Here is a 12914-nt window from a genome sequence, read left to right on the forward strand (position 1 = left end):
ATCCGGCTGAAGCTTTAAGTTAGCTAGCCTCGCAGCTGTGTCATATTGATTATGTATTTTTGCAGCATATGTGGAGAATCGGTTCAGTCCGTGAAAGCTTATGTTTTGCATTGCAGACTGCATTGTAATGAACCCCGGTGTATTTTTAAATGTGTTGAAGTAAGTTGTAAGCAGGTGTTTTCTGGATATGCTGCTTTAAAGTCTCACTTATACCGCCACCACACAGGTACCGCAACTGTTTCTCAGAATGCTACCTTAATGGGTTTGAATTGCACTGTCTCACTTTGTGAATGCCAGTGTGAGGGAACTAAAGCTTTGATTGCTCACTTACAGGAACACATAGAAGAGGGACGGCATGTAACTTGTCCAGTGAGAGGATGCCAAAGTGAGTTCTCTGTAAAATCTACATTTACCTCCCATATGTCTAGAAAACACAAACGTTAGGAAAATGTGATTTGTGGTTTAAACAAAGATACTCAGAGAGTCCATCTACAAGTGCCACCATACAGGAAGGTGCCAGTGTATCAGATATAGAAGACCCTGGTATGGATGGGTCTAATTTCAGTGACCTGTATCTCAGAAATGTATGTATGTTTTACATTAAACTACAGGGACAGCATCTTCTGCCAGCATCTACCATTCAAACCATTGTTGAAGAAATACAAAATATACATGAATTGGGACAGATGTATACATTGAATACACTAAGGTCACTTCTAAAAGATATGTCAGTTTCAGATGAAGACATAAAAATCTGTGACACAGTAAAACAATCTGACTTGTTCTCAGCTTGTCACACAGGGCCCATGAGAACTGCTTATTCAAGAGTTCAGTGCTTTAAAGATGTGTTCAAGTATGTTGAACCCAGAAAAGTGTTTTTGGGCAGGGATGAGAACAGGATGGAGAGATTTTCCTATTATGTTCCTCCGCTAAATATTTTGAAGGGTATGCTGGAATCAAGTTTTTGGCAAGGTCTCATATCAGTGAATCCTAATAATGTTTCAAGACCAGATATTCTCAGGGACTGTTGTGATGGTAACGTGTTTGTGTCAAACAAATTTTTTCAGGAAAATCCACATTGCCTCAAGCTGGTTCTATACCAGGATGCATTTGAAGTAGTGAACCCACTTGGTTCTGCCAAAAAGAAGCACAAGGTTTTGGCTGTGTACTTCTCTCTACTCAACATCCCACTAACACCCTTCATCATTGTTTGCGGTAAGCTGAAAGAGCAAAATTCAACTTTTTTTTTTTCTGTTGTAACTGCCACATTCTTTGTACTCTTGGCTTGTTTAGTTTCATGTTCTGTTGCTTCCTCACTAATACACTGGATAACACAACCATATAAGTTCAACTAGTAACAAAACTCATCCTATGATCCATGTAACAAGTATCTCTGCATTTGTATATATGACTGACATTAAAGCTCTTGTTATTAAAGTTTTTAATTTGTTGTTGTTGTTGTGTTAATTCTCAGGTTCCTCCTGCTTCGCTGCTGAAACATTCATGTTGAGCATTGACAAGAAGACTGTCAACGACCGCATCACAACCTTCCAACCCGTTCTCACTCCCAAAGCGTAACATTTTACGCTAGGTGACAAATCGTCACCATATTATGTTTTCGGCTACCCACCACGTTCCTAAATGACGACCTCGGAAAACAGAGGAAATATGAGAACCCTCTGGACTGAATCTACACATGTTCGCTCTTTTTCTTCAAATCGCTTAGAAACACGCTATTTAACATCATTTAACATATATCCAACAATGATGAGACAAACTATAGGACAGAGGTGCAACAACTAGAGTCATGGTGCCACGACAATAACTTGGTCTTAAACACCAAAAAGACCAAGGAGATCATTGTAGATTTCCGGAAGAGGGGTCATAACAACCATCTGCCTCTCTTCATTGGCAGTGAGGCGGTGGAGAGGGTGAGCAGTTTTAAATTCTTGGGGGTAACTGTGACCGAGGACCTGTCCTGGGGCAACCATATCACCTCAGTTGCACGGAAGGCCCAACAGCGCCTCTACTACCTGAGGAGACTGCGGAGCGCACACATTCCCAGATCTCTGATGTTGAACTTCTACAACTGTGCCATCAGCAGCGTTCTGACGTATGGATTTCTAGTGTGGTTCCCCAGCTGCACCAAGGCCGATCAGCAAGCACTCCAGCGGGTGGTGAAAGAAGCTGGCAGAATTATTGGAACAAGCCTGCCAGAGATCAGTAATATCTTCCCCACTCGCTGTCTGAGGAGGGTGCACAGTATCCTGCGGGACCAACATCACCCTGCGCGCCACCTTTTCCATATGCTGCCCTCAGGGAGAAGGTACAGGTCTATACAGGCCAGAACATCCAGACTGGCCAACAGCCTGTATCCACAGGCTGTGAGGCTCCTGAACTCTCTGCCCCCCTCTCACGGACAATAACCATATCCAACTTCTTAATAGCAATGAACTGGTCTGCATTGGTGCATCATATCTTTATTCTCTTCCCCCTCCTGCCCCCCCCCCCCCCTCTTTCTTAAATAGATAACTATCATATCTGATATCATATCTCACAGTACAATAATATTGAATGGGTGCATTGTTGTATTTTGTCATGTTTCTCAGGTCTTTGTCTGAATTTCTACGAACATTATTGCTAAGGATTGTCTTATTGCATTGGAGTCACACTGGGTTAAATATGTACACTTGGGTTTTAAGGGGTATTTATTATTTTCTTCTTTTTTGGGGTTGTATGGAAGCCCCAAACGCAATTTCATTGTTCTTGACAATGACAATAAATAAATACTACTACTACTTACTACATTAAAGTCCTGGTTAAGGTCAGGAATAAGGTTATGGTCAGGGCTAGGGATAAGGTTAGGTTTAGGGCTGGAATACAGGGCTGGAACGTCTATTACCGCGGGAGCGTCATTGCACTGGATTCCAGCCATAACCCGCCGCGTACCCTAAGAACGCCGAAGGTCTCCTTTCACGTTCCTCAGGAACGCCGCGGGACGAGACAAAACGTCGACATGTTACGCCTCGGGAGTGAGAACGCTCTGAACCTTCACCTCTGCTATCTGCCTAATGTTTGGCAGTTACTACTGCTTTAACATACACTACCCTGTAGAACTACGATCAACACTGGAATTCCTTCAACGGTAAAATTTATTTTATTATGGATTTATTTTTGTGCTTTTCAAACTTGGCCATTTGATATCCCACCTCAGGTTGTTAATTTCCTCAATCTCTCTCGCCCTTTTTTCATGAAGGTGTCTCTTTTCCATAAATCCTGAGAGAGGCACCAAGGTTGAATCCAAGAAGAAAAAAGTGTTCTCAGTCAATCCCAGAGTCCTCACTCTCATCTCAGACATTGCTGACCATGAGTGGATCTAGTCCTACCCCTCTTGTTTGAGACAAAGTGATAAAGGTATACTATGTTACATACTCCACAGATGTTCTCTTTTTGAAACAATTGTTACATTTCTGATTGTGAGTGGGAAGTTTAACAATGTGAAGTTTTACTAGACACAATTTGTAAAAGTACATGGTCTACTTTTGATTCACTGTTTTATATCTGAAAAATTTATCTGGTAAAAATGTGGTAAACCTGCGATTTTGTTTCTTGGATTTTAATTTTCCCAGTTTTAAAGATATTTGTATTCCAATAGTGTAAAAGTATGCTTCATGTACATTGCTGGCATTTTGTAGTTACCCAAAAAAATTGCAGTTGAAGTTCTCAAAACAAGTGTAAAGTTTTTGTTTGTACCTGATGCAGTTTTAAGATGTACATTTTCAGGTTTACTGCTCAGTTCTGTGTGCAAAATATGTGGGTGTAAACATGTTCCTGTAATTTCTTCAATTCAGATTTTCTTTCAATTATAGAAAAAATGTTTAATTCTCTATATTTGTATTTGGGTAATTTGAAAAGTCAAGATTCTACGTGTACTGACATTTATGTAGTGAGAACAGCACCAAAACACTTAAAGGTGTCTGAATTGTCTGCTAAAGGTAATGTGAAGTATAATGTGTGCTCAACTTACAGCACTGGTTTTGCACAGTTTGAACAGAACTTGTAAGAATTCTGTGATTCCTCACTGTTACTGTCATGGAGATAACTAGTAACTATTCGTGATTTGTTGAGTACAAATGTAAATGTTTGATGTTCAAAACATCAAAGATGTTAAATAAAATACTTTTTTTGGAAATTTAAGGTGGACATTTTTGTGTTACATTTAGTAATTTGAATAAAATCATGATTTGTGTATTAAGCTTACAGAGTAGAACACTTAAGAGCACTCTAGTCTAAAAACGGTTACAGAATAAAATTGTATTTTTTTATTTTTTGATAGTTAATTTTACAGGGAAAAAATTTTGTTTTCTGGCACAAACTTTATTTTATATGTTATTTTCATGTTAATTCTAGGGAAAAACATTTTTTCTTCAAGTTAAAACATTTTCTTCTACGGTAAAATATTGACCCTAGCACTGTTTTTAACCGTAAAATCAACAATAACAATACCTTGTTACCGTTAAAGAAGAAAATGTTTCACCCGTAATTTTACGGTAGATTTCTGGCAACCACAGCTGCCAGCGTTTTACCGTAAAATCTACAGTTTTTTTTTTTTTACAGTGTAGACACACCCCTACACTCATTTCCAAAACTCTCTGACTCCGTAGTGAAGGTGGGTCAGTTCTCCTGCTGCATGGACATATTAAACAGCTGATAATGACTTATTAAGTCATGCTATAAGCTGATAGTATTGGTTTCTTAGTGTTGCCTTGTGTCTGGCTGTCTGAATCTGTGTTTTTGAGACTCTCATTGATACACAGCAGTTCAAAGCCAGAAACACTCAGCCATGGTGTTGACTGCTTCTTTTCCAACTAACAGTGTTTGGCAGTTATTGTGAGTCTCTCCTGTTTGTATTCTTTTCCACAGTTCCGTTGTTTTAGGTCATCCTTGGTTACTGATGCACAGTCCTGCTATTGATTTGTCTGATGGTTGTGTTATCAGTTGGAGTAATTTTTCTTTATCTACTTGCTCACAGTCTGCTGTTCCTTTGAGTGCCGATAAATTTACACCTCCTCCCCCAGATCAGTGCGCTGTAGCAGGAATCTGTCATGACGTGGGGGACGTCTTGAGCAACACTCAAGCCTCGTCTCTGCTATTCCAGCTTCCTTTTGACTTGCCCAAAGATCTTCTACTCTGCGTCCCGCTTCCTCCTAGCCACCTATATAACCTCTTCGTCAGAGGTTATATAGAGGTTTCATATAGAGGTTTCATATAGGAAGCTTTGAAAACAGTAGGCGTAATCTGCCCACCTTCCCCTCCATGGAGAAGAAAGATATAACCCTGCATGCTTGTACTGATTATAGGATGCTTTAATCAAAACATGTAACTACCCAAGTATTTAAAGAAGTATATACTTCGACTCATTAACTCTGCTTTTGAGCTTCTGCAGGCTCTATTCACAGAGCTGGATCTGAGAAACGCTTATCGTCCAGAGGTGAATGAAAAACTGCATTAAGTACACCACTGTCTAACCACTGACTAACCACTGCTACAGCAGTCTTTGAGGTCAATGATGTATCCAAAGACTTTTTGAACCTCTCTGTCTTTGTGTTTTTGAATCCTCATCCTTTACCATGGTTTTCCCAGTCTGTCAGGACTCTGTTGGATCCTATGGGGCTTTTTGTTGTTGTTGTTTGTGTGTTTTCTGCTCGGTCTGTTTCTGTGGCTTCTCTTACTTTAGCACCTGGTTTATATTCTTGCTAGCTAGTTAGTGTTAGCCTAGCGTTGCTGCTGCCGCTGGGCTCATGTTACCTAAAAATTAACACCACAGCCTTAAAAACCTTAAATGAAAATATGTCTGGGAAATGTTCTGTTGATTGTTTCAAATAAAAAAGTGAGATGAGAGCCCAGACAAAATTCTTCGGGAGGTGCAGCCGTTAGGGGCGGGGTGTATTTTCAATCCATAGCCATAACTAACTAACTATAAATATCATGTTTAACCTGAGTAGCAAAAGACCGCAAGGGGGTTGAAAACAATACGCCAGGAGTCAGCTGTGCTCGCCGGCTCTATCGAGCCTTGAGCTCCCGGTCAGCTATCACCCTGGTGGATAACAGAGCTCTCCGAAAACGTGGAAGCACTTTTGCAAATATGTGATATTTTGATAAATTAAGTATTTATTTGAGCATTACACACCTACATTCTTGCCTGAAAATATCTTAAAAGGTTATTTTGTGACCCAGAAAGGGTAGTCTGGGGAAAAGGAGGATTGCATTTATCGGCCGGTTGTCGGAGCCTGTGCGTACTTGTAAGCGTGGCAATGGTGGAGGAGAGCAGCTAAAAAACGTATTACTTTTTCTGGGTCACAAAATAAACTTTTAAGATATTTTCAGGCGAGAATGTAGCTGTGTAAAGTTCAAATATCTGCTCGATTTATCAAGACATCACATATTTGCAAAAATGCTCCAATGTTTTCGGAGAAGTCTATTTTTTTCATGCTTTGTGTCAGCTTTTGAACATCTGTGGCATCTATTAACCCTTTACAGCCGATCGGAGCGGGCACGCTCTGTTTTGCGTAACTATTTTTAAATCCCGGTAGCTCTGCAACCACTTAAGCTAGCACAATAATTTTTTTTGCATATGAAACTGGAGGAGTTGTACTTACATCTTATGCCATCAGCTTGTCCTAGGTCACAGTTTCCTTCCACATATAGCTTTGCAAAAACTGCATAAAAATCACTTGCAGCAACAAAAACATGATATTCCAGAAACACGCTTCGCCGATCCATCAGCTGTTTGTAACACTTCCTACGTCCATCAGCGCGAACTATCACATGACCGCATGACCTGCCCGAAACCGGAAGTGACGTCATTTTGCGGAAATGTAGTTTTTTACGATCAGGCCCTTATGAGCTTGTGTTTTACTTGTTATGTGTTTTAAAAAGTTATGTTTGAGTTTATGACTTTCTGTGTCGTTTCTGGGATGCTTAGGACTCATATTGCACTGCTGGAAATAGTTTATTTTGATGCATATGCTGTTATTTTGCAAATTTGCACTATAATATTTATTTTCATTTTTCCTGCAGTATATAAAAATTGGTGTATTTCAAAAATAAAACTATGAAGACACTCAAAATAAATTTCCTGTGGTGGGAAACTAGTTTGTGTAACTTTTTTGTATTTACAGTTTTGAGGGATAAGCCTCTTAAATTTCTCTAACTAGAAATATATGTTAAAAAAACAAAAACGATTTTCAATTTTTTTGTAGTTTATTGCACTTTTTTGCAATTTATGTAATTACTATGCACCTAATGCAGACATATTATTAAAGTTTGGGCTATAATGGTTGTATTGATGTATAGCAACTTGAAATGCTCCCAAAAATGGCTCCACAGCATGTAAAAATATAATATAAGCTCTGGCGAACTTGGTTCTATGGTAGGTCTTAAAGGGTTAATGTCAAATCTAGCCTTTGTTTAACAACATAAGGAAACTGCTTTTATATTTAACCGACTTTTCTGTTTTATTACATTTTAAATAACAACAATAATAATAATAATAATAATAATAATAATAATAATAATAATAATAGTATTTATTTTGTTAAAAATGTGTTTAAAAACAAGTTTTGTTGTGAAAGCTATAATCCAGATTAGTGGCCTGTTAAATGGTTAAAGTCTAGGTTGGCTTTATACTTGAGAATAAAGTAATATAGGTTGTGTTTCTAAAGAATTAAGTTAAATTACACAGTTGAATCATAAGAAACCATATGTTAGATCTGGTCATTTTGCTTATTAGAAACTTTATATATTGGAAGTTAACTTTCAACAAGCATGTAATGATTATATTTAAATTAGGTGGTCTTTTTTTAAACACATGTCTCTTTAGGCCTAAACTGACAGTGCCAATACTACACATTCAGACACAGTAGTAGATGGTGTTTTTAATACTATATGTGTTAGTCTAATTTGGTTGTATGGGGTCTACATTGACCTTCTGTGTTGTATGTTACAATGATTGCACAGCCATTAAGGATCAAATCAGCTTCTAAAAAATGTTCTGTTTTTTCTCCCTCTGCTTGCTTCTTACTGTCTTTGAGGCTCGGGACCAGCACTCCTGTTGTTGGACAGAAAGACATTCAATTCAATTCAATTTTATTTATATAGCGCCAAATCACAACAAAAGTTGCTTCAAGGCGCTTCATAGATACAGAGAAAAACCCAACTATCATATGACCCCCTATGAGCAAGCACTTTGGCGACAGTGGGAAGGAAAAACTCTGACAGTGGACTCATCTCTGTGCTTGTCCTGCTAGACCTGAGTGCAGCATTCGATACTGACGACCATAATATCCTATTCAACACAACCTATGAGCAAGCACTTTGGCGACAGTGGGAAGGAAAAACTCCCTTTTAACAGGAAGAATCCTCCGGCAGAACCAGGCTCAGGGAGGGGCGGGGCCATCTGCTGCGACCGGTTGGGGTGAGAGAAGGAAGACAGGATAAAAGACATGCTGTGGAAGAGAGACAGAGGTTAATAACAGATATGATTCAATGCAGAGAGGACTATTAACACATAGTGAGTGAGGAAGGTGACTGGAAAGGAAAAACTCAATGCATCATGGGAATCCCCGGCAGCCTACGTCTATTGCAGCATAACTAAGGGAGGATTCGGGGTCACCTGGTCCAGCCCTAACTATATGCTTTATGGGGGAACAGCTGACACACATGAACATAACGACGTCACAGTGGAAGAGTAAAACTAACCATGATGAACACAGGAACACAAGACCTCCTCGCATGATAAAAATGAACTTAGAAAACCTGAAGGGTTTAAACATAAACTAAAACTCAAAACGCTGGGTCAAAAGACCTAGGATCATGACAGTAAGATTATAACAGTGATGGCAATATAATTGTTTGTTGTTCAGCAGAACAGTGTCCAGTATGTTGGCTGTTATACTTTGTTGTGTTTGAAAATAAAAGTTGGGCTGATTTTAACATCATTACAAAAAGTGTTGTTAATTATTTTTAGTCATATTCAGGTTACCACAAATTGTTTAATTTAGTTGAACTTGAAATGTTTGTCAGTAGGTAAACAATTAGTATTGTACAGTCAGAAATATCAAGTTATTCTCAATACTGCAGACTTGCAATGAAGAAGTTGTCCTAACAGTCATCTTAAGTAAGCTTTACTTAGTTTTTTTGAGGCAACGAGTTTGCATTTTTTTTTTAATTCTGGAAGCTACATAGGCTTTTACTCTATACTCAAAATGAATAAGTTGCCTTAACTTAGTCATCTTATGTAAACTTTACTCATTTTTTTGAGTTCTGTGAACTAATGAGGCTGTACAGTGTACTCAAAATGGGTAAGTTGCCCTAGCTTAATCATCTTAAGTAAAACTTTACTCAATTTTTTCGAGGCAATGAATTTAAATAGTTTTTTTGAGTTCTGTGAACTAATGAGGCTGTACAGTGTACTCAAAATGGGTAAGTTGCCCTAGCTTAATCATCTTAAGTAAAACTTTACTCAATTTTTTCGAGGCAATGAATTTAAATAGTTTTTTTGAGTTCTGTGAACTAATTGTTCTGTGAACTGTCTTTATTGGACCGATACACCTGTCCTTCATTATTCAGCAGACCTGTGTGTATTTATGAACCAGATCTCTTGTCACTCGTCGCCAGTTTGTCACAGCTATTTCTGCGCAGGGTTGGGTGATACAGCCTCGGAATATATCACTGTGTTTCAAGGAAATCAAGGTTAAAGGTTCAAGGTTCTTTATTCGTCACATGCATAGTTATACAGGTATAACACACAGTGAAATGTAACCTGACATGCTCCTCGACTTGCAAAAAAAGAGGGGGGGGGGGGGGGGGGAAGGAAGAACATAACATAATATATACATTAGGTGGATGTGCAGTAGTAGCATGTAAGCAGCAAGCAGGTGAATTCTGTACATTAAGCGAATTAAATAAGAATAGACAATCTGACTATTTTACAAAATAGACAGTATGAACATTTAAAATTAAAGGAATTTCAATTCAATTTTATTTATATAGTGCTAAATCACAACAACAGCCGCCTCAAGGTGCTTTATATTGTACAGTAGATCGTACAATAATAGATAGAGAGAAAAACCCAACAATCATATGACCCACTATGAGCAAGCACTTTGGCAACAGTGGGAAGGAAAAACTCCCTTTTAACAGGGCCCAGATGGCTTGGGGATAGAAGCTCCTCTTGAGTCTCTCTGTCCTTGCCCGGATGATGCGAAACCTTCTGCCGGATTGCAGAAGTTAGAACAGTTTGTTGCCAGGATGGGACGGGTCCTTCAGTATCTGCGCTGCTCTAGTCCGGCATCTCCTGGTGTAGGTGTCCTGAAGAGGGGGGAGAGCAATCCTGCAGCAGCGTTCTGCTGTACAGATCACTCTCTAGAGAGCTCTTTGGTCCTTAACACAGCTGTTTCCATTCCAGGATGTGATGTTCTGTGTGAGGATGCTCTCCACAGCACCTGTATAGAAAATCCTGAGCATCTCTGGAGAGACCCGGAACTTCCTCAGTTGTTGTAGGTGATACAGGCGCTGCCTAGCCTTTTTGGTCTGGACCTGAATGTGGGCAGCCCATGTCAGGTCTGAGGAAATGTGGACATCGAGATACTTGAAGGACTGCACCCTCTCCACTGGAGCTCCATTGATGATAATGGGCTTGTAGTCTCTGTGCTGACCCCTTCTGAAGTCCACCACCAGCTCCTTGGTCTTGTCAACGTTCAGCTGGAGGTGGTTGTCCTGGCACCATGATGCCAGATTCTTCACTTAATCCATGTAGGCCGCCTCATCGTTGTTGGAGATGGTGCCCAACACCCCTGTGTTGTCAGCAAACTTCACAATGGTGTCGGAGCTGTGGGTGGCCACACAATCTAAAGTGTAGAGGCAGTAGAGGGCGAGAGGACAAATCCTGTGGTGCTCCTGTGTTGATGGTGATGCTGTTAGAGACGCATCTACCCACCCTCACCACCTGAGTTCTGCCAGTGAGGAAGTCCAACACCCATGCACACAGATGGCTGTTGATCCCTCGGCTTTGTGAACAGTCTACTGGGCACTATAGTGTTAAATGCTGAACTGTAATCAGCACACAGCATTCTCACATAGTTACCCTGTTTCTTGTCCACGTGGCTGAGGGTGGTGTGCAGGAAGTGGGCGATGGCGTCCTCTGTGGATCTGTTGGCTCGGTAGGCAAACTGGAGCGGATCTGTGGTGTCTGGGATGGCGGAGGAGATGATGTTCTTCAGCAGCCTCTCGAACACCTTCATTACTACCGAGGTCAGTGCAACTGGCCGGTAATCGTTCATGGATGGGTGTTTGCTGTTCTTGGGCACAGGGATGACGGTGGATCTTTTGAAGCATGTGGGGACCACAGACTTCGCCAGGGACTCGTTGAAGATGGAAGTGAACACACCTGCTAGCTGGTCAGCACAGCAGCACAGCAGACGGCCGGTGATGCCGTCTGGCCCCGCTGCTTTCCTTGTGTTCACTCTCCTCAGTGTCGCTCAGACGTCGTGCTCCGCGATGTTGATCACCGGTCTCTCACTGGTGACGTCAGTGTCCTCGGTAGTCAGGCGGTAGTTAGCATTAGCCGCGTGGCTAACCTCGAAACGGGCATAGAACTGGTTCAGCTCGTTGGTGAATGCAGTCGGCGTTGATCGGCACAGTGTCCCTGGCTTTGTAGTCGGTAATGGTGCGTAGTCCGTGCCACATACTCCGTGTGCCACCCTGGTGGAAGCGAGACTCCACGTGTTCCCGGTACCGGTGTTTGGCATCTCTCACTGCGCGCTGTACGCCGTATGAGGCTGCTTTGTAGGCGCTCATATCGCCAGTGGCGAAACACACGTTGCAGGTGGCGGTCCTGGCATTCACTGCAGCGCGGATCGATCTGTCCACCCATGGTTTCTGGTTCGGGAATGTGGTGACTCTCGCAGTGGGGATAATCTCCTCCGCTAGCATATTGATGAAGCATACTGCGACTTCCATAAACTCGTTGATGTCGACTGCGCATGCTCTGAACATGTCCCAGTCTACGTCATTGAATGCCTCCTGTAGCGTAGCTTCTGATTGGGCAGACCTACGTTTCACCTCCCTCATGGTTACTTCTTCCGTCCGTATGTTTTGTTTATACTGGGGAATTGGGAAGATCTGAGATAATATTTATGGTGATGAAGAGATACAATACTGTACAATGTTTTACATTAATTACAACTTCCAGGCAGCAGCATTTAGAATTGCATTTTCCAGTCTTGTTTGCCACTGAGCTGTTGTTATTAATGACATACTATCCAGTTCAAAGGTGCTCTTCAAAAGAACATGTGAAGTAAACTTATAACGTAACCACTTAAGACTTTAACAGTATCTAAAGCAACTTCACCTTCAGCAGTCTACACAAACATGTCACACAATCAGATTAAAATGGAAACATTTAATATATATATATATTAGGGGTGCAACAATACACAAAATTCACGGTTCGGTTCGATTCGATACTTTGGTGTCACAGTTCGATATTTTTTCGATACAAAAAAAAGTTCATGCTTTTTTAATTTGTCATTTATTAAAATTATAAATATATATTTTAACTCAAAAGTACAGTTTTTAAATTTAATGTTGCTGAAACAACAAAATAATAAAAAACAAATAAATATATCTGATCGAGAAATCACTCATCTTTGGAAAAGAGAGTTTATTACAGAGAAATGGCTCTTTCCAAAATAAAAGCTATACTATCCGCTTCTTCTGGGCTATATTCTCAGCAGCATATTAAACATATCAGGTCCCCATAAGGAGAATCATGTGCTAACGGCCGTTTAAATGACTTGGGTAAAGTTTGCAGCATGCGTGCTTGTTGTTTTTGTCTGCTTCCACTTGTCTTT

The 12914-nt window shown here is 40.5% G+C and overlaps 1 long non-coding RNA gene across 1 annotated transcript; it reads left to right on the forward strand.

Moving 5' to 3' along the window:
• Nucleotides 1-333: 333 nt before the first annotated feature.
• Nucleotides 334-1488, forward strand: LOC113028630 (uncharacterized). The gene is made up of 3 exons (XR_003273256.1): nt 334-385; nt 1068-1215; nt 1475-1488. It is a non-coding gene; the product is annotated as an uncharacterized LOC113028630 (long non-coding RNA).
• Nucleotides 1489-12914: the final 11426 nt, after the last annotated feature.

This window comes from Astatotilapia calliptera, chromosome 2 (genome assembly GCF_900246225.1).
Source record: "Astatotilapia calliptera chromosome 2, fAstCal1.2, whole genome shotgun sequence".
Classification (NCBI taxonomy): domain Eukaryota; kingdom Metazoa; phylum Chordata; class Actinopteri; order Cichliformes; family Cichlidae; genus Astatotilapia; species Astatotilapia calliptera.